This window comes from Podarcis pityusensis (genome assembly GCF_964106645.2).
Source record: "Podarcis pityusensis genome assembly, chromosome: 3".
Classification (NCBI taxonomy): Eukaryota; Metazoa; Chordata; class Lepidosauria; order Squamata; family Lacertidae; genus Podarcis; species Podarcis pityusensis.
This window is the reverse complement of record NC_138026.1, coordinates 116,127,213-116,138,719: the sequence shown is the minus strand read 5'-3', so window position 1 is coordinate 116,138,719 and position 11,507 is coordinate 116,127,213. Positions and strand designations below refer to the sequence as shown.

At 41.5% G+C, this 11,507-nt stretch overlaps 1 long non-coding RNA gene across 1 annotated transcript; it reads left to right on the top strand.

Moving 5' to 3' along the window:
* Positions 1 to 4,859: 4,859 nt before the first annotated feature.
* On the top strand, positions 4,860 to 8,837 carry LOC308474672. The gene is made up of 3 exons (XR_013984812.1): positions 4,860 to 5,018; positions 6,067 to 6,202; positions 8,070 to 8,837. It is a non-coding gene; the product is annotated as an uncharacterized lncRNA (long non-coding RNA).
* The last annotated feature ends 2,670 nt before the right edge of the window (positions 8,838 to 11,507 follow it).

Sequence of the window (11,507 nt, the reverse complement as noted above, 5' to 3'; positions counted from 1 at the left end):
TCTTCACTTTGAAATTATTAAAGATTCTATGCTAACGACAACTACGCAATGAAGATGGGTCATAGGGTTCTTTTGAAAGTGGTGGGAGTAGCTTATTACGGGATAAAGGTCCCTTTATGATACGTTTTGAAATGCCAATGGGTCAAATGTTCTTTGTGTGTTCCTTTTCATCTAAATGTTGTGGGAGGAAATTATTGCACGACGTGCCGTAATATATTCTCTTGCTAAAGCTTAGAAGGCTTACTACTCAGATAGCAAGAGGCTGAACACAATGCTGTGCCATGTTTGCAGAAATGAGGGCACATGATCAACCTGCTTGGCTTTCAAATATCCATCAGGGCAACCATGTGGGTGGATATAACATCCTCAGGGAAGGCACACAGGATAGCATCTCCCATTACCACACCAGCATATAAATATATAGATATGCAGATGACACAACATTGATGGCAGAAAGTGAGGAGGAATTAAAGAACCTTTTAATGAGGGTGAAAGAGGAGAGCACAAAATATGGTTTGAAGCTCAACATCAAAAAATCGAAGATCATGGCCACTGGTCCCATCACCACCTGGCAAATAGAAGGGGAAGAAATGGAGGCAGTGAGAAATTTTACTTTCTTGGGCTCCATGATCACTGCAGATGGTGACAGAAGCCACGAAATTAAAAGATGCCTGCTTCTTGGGAGAAAAGCAATGACAAACCTAGACAGCATCTTTTAAAGCAGAAACATCACCTTGCTAACAAAGGTCCTTATAGTTAAATCTATCGTTATCCCAGTAGCAACGTATGGAAGTGAGAGCTGGACCATAAAGAAGGCTGATCGCCGAAGAATTGATGCTTTTGAATTATGGTGCTGGAGGAGACTCTTGAGAGTCCCATGGACTGCAAGAAGATCAAACATATCTATTCTGAAGGAAATCAGCCCTGGGTGCTCACTGGAAGGACAGATCGTGAAGCTGAGACTCCAATACTTTGGCCACCTCATGAGAAGAGAAGACTCCCTGGAAAAGACCCTGATGTTGGGGAAAGATCAGCACAAGGAGAAGGGGACGACAGAGGACGAGATGGTTAGACAGTGTTCTCGAAGCTACCAACATGAGTTTGACCAAATTGCGGGAGGCAGTGGAAGACAGGAGTGCCTGGCGTGCTCTGGTCCATGGGGTCACGAAGAGTCGGACACGACTAAATGACTAAACAACAACAATATTCATTTCTAGGAAAAACACCGCCTCCCATGCAAGACCTTTGTAAAAGAGAAGACTCAAGGTACACACAACAAAAGCAACATACATACATATATTGAGGGCACAAGGAGAAGGGGACGACAGAGGACGAGATGGTTGGACAGTGTGGATAAGACTCCAATAACACAGGCCACTGGACCTCTAATTAAATAAGAACAGATAATATGGAATCAAGGACACATGAAAAGAGGTCTGGTGTCAATTATAAGTCAGGAGCTTTTAAGTATAACTACTGGCCATTTAGAGAGCCTTAAAGCTACAGGTGAAAAGGATCTTAATACTAGTATTGAAGATTCCATATAGAACAGCATTTGGTCACCTAAACAGTTCAAACCTGCATCTGCATATATATGTGAAGGCTCTCTGAAACGTATACCCAAATAGCCTTGTATGCCAGTTCAAATTTCACACACAAACTCTGTCTTCCCAACTTTGTTGGAGGTTTGCTCCCATGAAGAAGAAGAAGAAGAAGAAGAAGAAGAAGAAGAAGAAGAAGAAGAAGAAGAAGAAGAAGATTATTTGATTTATACCCCACCCTCCCCGGCCAAGACCGGGCTCAGGGCAGCTAACACCAAATATAAAATACAGTAAAAACATTTTAAACAACAAACAAACAAACAAACAAACAAACAAACAAACAAACAAACAAACAGTTGATTAAAATATAGGTTAAAATATAGCTTAAAATACAGCCTCATTTTAGTGGTAGCCCATAAATCAATATCATAAGGGGAGAAAATGTCAAATATTCACCAGGGCCAACTATCCATGCTGGTCCTACATAGGCCAGCAAAAAGAGCCGAGGGAAAATTTATATACAAAATCCCATATAAGGGGTTCAATCAAATAATAATAATAATAATAATAATAATAATAATAATAAGGGGTCAGACTGAGTCCAGCCCAAAGGCCAGGCGAAACAGCTCCATCTTGCAGGCCCTGCGGAAAGATGTCAAATCCCGCAGGTCCCTGATCTCCTGTGGTAGGGCATTCCACCAGGCCGGGGCCAGGGCTGAAAAGGCCCTGGTCCTAGTTGAGAACAATCTAACCTCCTTGCGGCTTGGGACCTCCAAAGTGTTGTTATTTATGGATCTTAAGGTCCTCCAGAGGGCATACCAGGAAAGGCGGTCCCATAGGTACGAGGGTCCTAGGCCGCATAGGGCTTTAAAGTTCAAAACCAGCACCTTGAACCTGACCCTGTACTCCACCAGGAGCCAGTGCAGCTGGTAAAGCACTGGGTGAATGTGAAGGCACTTTTCTTTCCATTTCTTGTGGGAATGCCCACTGGTCTCAGCTTTTTGGATGAAAGTGTTTGCAGAAATATCATAGAGTTGGAAGGGACCCTAAGGGTTATCTAGTCCAACCCCCTGCAATGCAGGAATCTCAGCTAAAGCATCCATGACAGATGACCATCCAACCTCTGCTCATCTCCTTTCTTATAACTTGAAGCCATTGGTTGTGAAGCCATCACAAACATTTAAAGCTGAAATGGAGGCATGCCCACAATTAGCACTATTAATATATAAGGTGATACTCTGAAATGACTCTTTTCTAAGAAAGATCTGCCTCTGGAAATGTAGTATAAGAACTTAGTGGAACCCTGCAATTGCTGAACAGATAACTCACGAGATTTGTGTAATGGAAGGTACAAAATGAGCAGAACAAGCTTATGAAATCTGGTAGGTTTACTGATTGCTATCATGCCTGAGGAGAGGTATTTTGCGCTGGAACCTGATTTATCAGGAAGTATGGTTTAAAGAGTATTGCCCTTTATTTACTCAGGTATGTCAAAATCAGCACCATAGTTGAATTAAGTATTTGGCAAGAGTAGGATTTTCCACCTCCAGGGGGATTGGATTACCTACTGAAAGTCTCAACCTGGTCAATCATTGCTTTATCAGTTTCTGCCAATTCCTGTTCAGCTGTACAGTCTCAAGGTTGAAAGTGAGGTCACCTGGCTCTGGAGCTTGAGCCAATATGTAACAGGGTATCGGGGTGTGAGTCACAGCATGCCTCACTTTCCTATTTCAGTATATTGTATCTGTGAAAGGGCTGGCATGGGTTGCCATTTCACATAACTAGTTAACACTAAATACATTACTTCTGGAAATAAAACCCCATCTAGTAACCAACGTGCCCCTTGGGTTTCAGATACTACATGGGTTGACGAGCCTAAAAAGCCAGAGACACAAAGCCCCTCTAGCCTCTTAGTTTGGTCAGAATCGAGTACCATATACTTTCAGAGTTAACACTAAATACATTACTTCTGGTAAATGAACCACCATAGCCTCTAGAGGGCCATGAAAATTTCTGTCCCAGGCTTTTTAGACTGGTCTAACATGTACAGTCATACCTCATGTTAGGTGTGCTTCAGGTTGAGCGTTTTCAGATTGCGTCCGTGGCAACCCAGAAGTACCGGAAAGGGTTACTTCCGGGTTTTGCCGCTCGCGCATGAGCAGACACACAAAATGACATGACACACATGCACAGAAGCGGCGAATCGCAACCCGCACGCGCACAGACACGCAGATGCAGGTTGCATTCTGCTCATATTGCTAACGGGCCTCCGGAACGGATCCCATTCACAACCAGAGGTACCGCTGTACTGTCTGAAATCAAAGAGTCACATTGACTGCCAGATGTGAAATAAATTGGCATTATTTTCAGCTCTCCTACCCCACTAAACTAAGAAGCATTTACTTGCTGCAGGGAATAAATGAGGAGGGGGAGAACCATATTAACCATCTTGATTGACCAGCCAAACAACCACCATTTCCCTTTTCATCTGAACTGGGAAACAACAGTTACCATTTTCAGAACAGGCCAGGAAATTAAATTCATTTCCAACCACGCATTAATATTCCGGCCTGTTCCAAAATTGGAGACCACAGTCCCAGAAACTACCTATCAGATGGTACACTTCACAAGGTTATGAATACCCGCTGTGCTGTATGGAAACCAATAATGATGGAAAATAGCAAACAAACAAACATCAGTTTATTATTTATATTTATCAGATAAATTACCGCCCTTAATTGCTCTGACATGGTGTAGGAAGATGGTGGGGTGGGGTGGGGTAACTCTTAAGAAGACCAGGGAAAAGAAGGAGGAAATGAACAGGAAAGAAAAATCTCCGCATGAAAGAATAGGACAGCATCAGAAGGCATTGGAAGACACCCAAAATGAGACTGGGGTCCACTGCTTGCCTGTTTGTGCCGTAGAAACCGAAACAGCTCCAATTGGGGCTTGGTTAATTATGGAAAATATATCCAGCTCCCCATCAGGCAGCCTTTATTGCAAAACAGAAATCATAGAAATGGACTTTGGGGTTTATGGAAATTGTGTTATGTTGGCTCAAGACCTGCATTGCTTAAAACCAACAACCCTTTAGGGAATTAGCTCACTCTCAGGTGGAAAATCTTACCTCGGTCACTTGGCTGTTTGCCACAGTTGAGAGCAGTAAAGGTGTTGTGTGGGTGCCAACGGAAGGACATTGCAATGTTTGTGTGTCACTGACCTCTGTGGTCCGAAAGGGCAATGGAGATTCTTTTGTACATAGTCAGATGTTCCCAAACTTCACCTTGTTCCGGAAATACTGTTTTGCAATTCTCCAAAAACCTTATATATATGGTCTCCTTTTTCATAAAGGACCTCATCTGGGCTTCAAATCATCTTCTCACTACACCGCCAAAGCGAGATAGCATCAAGCCCCAGCCATGAAGATCCTTTACCTTCTCTTTGCTGTCTTCTTAGTCTTCATCCAAATAATTCCAGGTAAGAGATGGGTGGATAATTCTGAGGTACAGAGTCCAACAGTAGGTTTAGAGGTGATTCTATAAACTGAGCAGCATGGAGTCATTCAGCTGTGAATTACACTGTATTTAATAATTTTTTTTCCCATGTAAGTGTGCCTACAAAAGTAGAGAGCTACCACTCACTTCCTTGCAGCTGCAGGAACTGCAATCCTCAGATAAATTGGCTTACTGAGCCCATGTCAGTCCTGCTTGTACAATGTTATTTGTGCAATGTCTGTATATTTGCAAAGCTAAACAGGGTCCAGTATGGTTTCAAATTGGATTGGGGGGGGGGACTACATGTTGACATTCCTGCATTACAGAGGGTTGGACGAGATGACAGTAAGAGTAGTTCTACAGTGGAACGGTCTCCCTCTGGAAGTTGTGGACTCTCCTTCTTTGTTTTAAGTAGAGGTTGGATGGCCATCTGTCCTGGATGCTTTAGCTCAGATTCCTGCATTGCAGGGGGTTGGACTGGCTGACCTTTGTGGTCTCTTTCCAACCCTACAATTCTTTGATTTTTATGGTCCATGAAGTCCGTTCCAACTCTACAATTTGACGAATCACTGATTGTATGTAAACAAGCCCCAATATCTTGGTTGGGGGGACATAAAATCATGGAAAGGAAGGGTGGAATGAAGTATCCTGGCACAGGGCATGGCCTCCTTCTGGAATCTTGAGCAGGAGCCAACCCACAATGCAACATTTTGTTGCAGGTCTCATCAATTGGTAATTTATTAAGAGCACCTCTGAGGGCAGGGGAAACAACCTTTCTTCCTTTTAAGAACAAGCCATGATCGCATGAAAGCAAAACAGGAACAGAAGTGCCTCCAGCACTAAAGTGGTTTGCATAGCTCAGGAGAGGGCAAGCTTCTTTTGCTGTGGAAGGACGAGGGTGTGAGACTAGGTATTGCAGGCCAGTAGCATTCGCAAAAAAGTTTTCTGCTCTGCCCCCTGCATCTCCCCTACTCAGCTCCTACAAGCTAATTCAGGAGGTTCTTTCCCTTTCTCTTTTTTTATTGTAATAGGAAGGGCTGGATATCCTGCAGATGATACCATGGAATGCAGGTTTGCACGAGGTTTCTGTAAATATGGACAATGCCCTCCTAGGACAGAACATACTGGGGGAACATGCCAAGATGGACGTCTACTGTGCTGCAAAAGGTAATGCAACTGTCACCAGGATGGTATCGGGCAGTGTGGTGGCAAGGTTAGCATAGTTGAGGCATACTGCTGGGGGCATCAGATTGGCTCCACCAGTGTGCCTGGACGACCCCAACCTTTCCACTGCCATGCCATCGCCTCTTGCTTTCCTGATCTGCAGCAGTGATCTTGCTGCCAGGAAACCAGGTTTTGGGCACTGCGCCTCCCCACATGGGTCTTAATACAATCATGCTTTCAGTTGGACCATTCCAACATTCTTTCCATTCATTCATTCAATCCATCCATCCATCCATCCATCCATCCATCCATCCATCCATATCTGTATCCTGTCTTTCCACCAATTTGTCACCAAATTGTGCTCAGGACAGCTAAAAGCAGTAAGAGAGAGAACAAAGCATACAAGGTAACCATGGAAAACATCATTGTTGTTGTTTAGTCGTTTAGTCGCGTCCGACTCTTCGTGACCCCATGGACCAGAGCACGCCAGGCACTCCTGTCTTCCACTGCCTCCCGCAGTTTGGTCAGACTCATGTTTGTGGCTTCGAGAACACCATCCAACCATCTCGTCCTCTGTCGTCCCCTTCTTCTTGTGCCGTCCATCTTTCCCAACATCAGGGTCTTTTCCAGGGAGTCTTCTCTTCTCATGAGGTGGCCAAAGTATTGGATCCTTAGCTTCACGATCTGTCCTTCCAGTGAGCACTCAGAGCTGATTTCCTTAAGAATGGATGCGTTTGATCTTCTTGCGGTTCATGGGACTCTCAAGAGTCTCCTCCAGCACCATAATTCAAAAGCATCAATTCTTCAGCGATCAGCCTTCTTTATGGTCCAGCTCTCACTTCCATACATCACTACTGGGAAAACCATGGTTTTAACTATACGGACCTTTGTTGGCAAGGTGATGTCTCTGCTTTTTAAGATGCTGTCTAGGTTTGCCATCGCCTTTCTCCCAAAGAGCAGGCGTCTTTTAATTTCGTGACTGCTGTCACCATCTGCAGTGATCATGGAGCCCAAGAAAGTAAAATACAGTGCTTTTATTCAAGATCAGCCCCACCAGATGAGCACTGAATGGTAGAAATGTGAAGAATTGGTTGCTTTTCCCACATACACTTTCCCCTACGCTGCGTCCTCTTTTGGCTTGAGCTTTTCAAGAGTTGCATAATGTTGGATGCTGCTACTATTATGTCACGGTTCCTCTACTATTCTATGATTCTGTCTCCAGTCTGCTGCTGTAAAGGGTTGAAAACATGGCTGTCTGACATATAAACCCCTTGTCACCAACTGTAATACTTGCAAGTCATTGCCATTCAATTCCCACGTGAAAATGCTCCCTTTTATATACCTGCCAACCAAGTTTTCACTTCACATGTCTGACAAAGTGGGCTAGAGTCCGTGAAGTCCATTATGCTGCAGTCAATTATAGCTAGTCTCCAAGACTCCAGTTGTTTTTTCCCCTGCAAGAGGCTATAACGTCTACCCCTCTGCAAATTCCTAATTCTAGGAACTCATCGATAGAATCCTATTCATTTGTACCCAGAAGTACAAATGAAGTCTGGACTAGGATGCCTGAAAAACTCCTTACTCCCATCGTCATTACCAATGCAGACCATAATTGTGTGAGTCAATAATTAGATAAACTGTCTCAGTTAATATGAGATGAAGCATAACCATTACGTCACTGCCTCCTTTATTTTGTCCTATAGGGAGAGATTAGAATCAAGACAGCTCCTAACTTTATCGGTATATTGTTGTTTTGGGTTAGGTTGTATGGCTGTAGAGTGTGGGAACTGTAGAGACTTGCCATTTAAGAGTGTATCAGACAAAGTATGACCAGAGTTGGGTATTAATAATCTGTCTTTTCTTTCGGTAGTCCTTGGAGTCAATGAGCCAAGTACAGTCAATGCAAGACCTCTGATATTCTTCTCTGTCTACTTCTGAAATGGCTGAGAACAGCTTTGGAGTCAAGGGTGAAGAGCTGCTTATCTGAACGGATTTAAGTGCTGGAGAAAATCGACCCCTTCCTCGATTCACACAGTTCTGTACGCAACATTCTGGAAATGAAACAAATTCCCAATAGTTAAGAAAAGGTTAAAAAAAAGGGATTTCTCTGCTGTGACATTGAAAACCAATGGTGTTAAAAGATGGATAAGGAAAATATTTTTAAAAAATAATTATAATAATCTGTTTTCTAGATTTATTAAAAGTTATGTATTAAATTGGAGAATATTTGTTATAAAAATACATAAATATTATAATATGCATATTTTAAAAGTCTTCTCTTTCATCCACCTTTCGGTTTGGATTGGAGCAAGACTTCCAATCATGTTAGGAGAAGAACAATGGATTGTAATAGGTCTACTCTAAACATGACTAATTATGGTTTTATGTCCATACCTCCCAGTCCCTCTCTTTCTCTGGCACTCTGCAAGTACTATGTGGCATTGCCTTATATCCCATGCTAAGTGTGATCCCTGTAGATCACCACAACCTCATATGGATCTTTGGACAAACACACTAGGGTAAAAAGTCTTTGGTCATTGTGAATGCAAACATGCAATATGGGGTGTGTTATTTGCACTGATTGATCATTCTGTGTTTTTTCTCCTGCAAAACCTTAATAAAAAAAGTTCATCTTCAACAGGACAATTTGAAGCATTTATTTTCTTTCTGTCTGTGGATCTACAAATAATGGCTTACTCTCTCCGTTTCTAATTCGAAACACTTATCCATCTCTTCCCCGTTGCCAGTTCTCTCTCTTCGTAACACATAACTTATATGGATTGAAGGTGACTAACCTTTATTAGGCCAATGGCCACATTCATCCATGGCCAACCCTCTGGGGCCCACATTTCAAAGGGAGCATGGCAAGAACTGCTGCTCTGAAGGCTGCCTTCCAAAAGAGTTTCTCAAGCAGTTATTTCTCTCTCGCTCTCCCTCTCTCCCCACCTTCCTTTTTTATTTTTTGTTTAAATTTATTTATTTATTTATTTATATATACAACAAGAAAAAAACATACACAAAAAAACACAAATACCAAATTACACACAAATTACAAAAATAACCATAGACACATAATTTTCTTGGCAAGCAATAAAACATCTATTGGTCTTAACACTAAAGACCCAACTTCCCGTCTATTCCATATTTCAAATTCATATTACGTATTGCCAATACACATTTTTTTTCATAATTAAACTTATTCTCAATAAATCTAATTTCTTCTATCTACCTAGCAACTATCAGTGAAGTTCCTCTAATGCTGCAACAGAATTTAAACGACTATATTTATTTTTCAGATATTCTTTGAAAACCTCCCATTTAGAAACAAATTCCTGTTTTGATTTATTCTTTATTTTTTCTGATAAACCATCTAATTCGGCATATTCTGTCAGCTTTTGGATCCAATCTTGTATAGAGGGGATTTCATTACTCTTCCATTTTGCTGCGATCAAAACTCTTGCTGCCGCTGTCGCATATAAAAAGATACCCTTCCTCTTTTGTGGAATATCCAGATCTGTTATTCCCAGGAGGTAGGCCTCTGGTTTTTTATTGAAAGAGATCTTTAGCATTTTTTGCAGTTCTGCATGTATACTCTCCCAGAATACCTGTATTTTCCTACATATCCACCACATATGGTAGAATGTTCCTGAGTCTCCGCATCTCCAACAATTACTTGACACATTTTTATACATTTTTGAAAGTTTCCATGGTGTTAGATACCATCGATGTTGCATTTTTTGAAAGTTCTCTCTAATTGTGTAACAGTTTGTGAATTTCCAATTGATCTTCCATAAATTTTCCCATTGGGCCATTGTTATTGGATGGCCAAAATCCTGGGACCACCTCACCATTGCCACTGTTACCTCCTCCTCCTTGACTGTCCAGTCAAGGAGGAGTCAGTAAGTTTTGGAAAGAGTTTTTCTTTTAGAGTTTACAAGATCAGATTCTAATCGGGAAATTTCTGCTGAGAACCCCTTTTGTTTGTCAGATTTAAATTTTTCAAATAACTGATGGTATTGGAACCAGTCTGAAATGTGTTCTCTTATCTCCTCAAAGTTTTTTAATTTTATTTGGTTATCCTCATTTTTTAGAAGTATTTTATATGTTGGCCAGCTTTCCTGAGTATTTTTCCGTTTTACTGCTATGGCTTCTACTGGAGAAGTCCACCACGGGACTTTAGGCTCCATCAGATCTTTATATTTTTCCCATACAGCAAAGAGTGACTTTCTTATTATATGGTTGGTAAATTTTTTTATGAATTTTCGCTTTTCCATATATTAGGTAGGTGTGCCATCCCCAACGGTTGTCAAAACCTTCCAGGTCCAGGAGGTCTGGATCCTGCAACGTGCACCAATCTTTTAGCCAGGTGAAACAGGCAGCCTCGTAGTAAAGTTTTAGATCGGGTAGGGAAAAGCCTCCTCTCTCTTTTATGTCTATTAAGATCAGGTGTTTAATCCTAGCTTTCTTCCCTTCCCACAAGAATTTGGAAATTTCTCTTTGCCATATCTTGAGACAACCTGCTTCACCCAGTATCGGAATCATTTGAAATAAAAAGATTAATTTTGGAAGCACATTCATCTTTATAATGGAAATCCTACCCAGAAATGTTAATTTTAGTTTACTCCAGATTACCAAGTTTTTTCTAATCTCTAACCAAGTTTTGGTGTAATTATCCTGAAATAAGTTTATGTTCTTGTCTCCCCCCGCCCTTCCAAGTGTCCCTATTTTCCAGGGACAGTCCCAGATTTACAGAAGCCATCCCAGAATGTCCCACTTTTCCTTAAGATTGTTGCATATTTAGCAGATTAATTGCGCTGCAGAAAGTGTGCTGGGGAGACCACATGTTCAGTAAAACAATAAAGAAACGCAAAAATATCTTTTGCTTGGCTTTAATTACAAAAACAAAAACTCTTCTTACATTAAATCTAGAAGTATGACCCATCCATCAACCCATTCACCAGGGTACTGAGAGAGGTACACGCTGCTCTTTATATACTATATCCAATTGCTGACACAGCTTAATTAACACAACAGCATCTGCTATACTGCTTCACAGCTGTAAAACTAGGCCATGATATTTACTCTGGCCTTTAAAGAGATACACATCTTGTGAAACAATAATGAACCTTAATATTTAAATAAACCATTCAATAAAGATGTCCCCATTTTCACTGGTGAAATATTGGAGGGTATAGTAGGATGCTCCTATTTTCATCAGTGACAGGTTGGAGGGTGTGGAGTTATGGGACCCACTGAACCAAGGAGACAAGAAATTAGATAACCTTTGGAAGACATCTGAAGGCAGTCG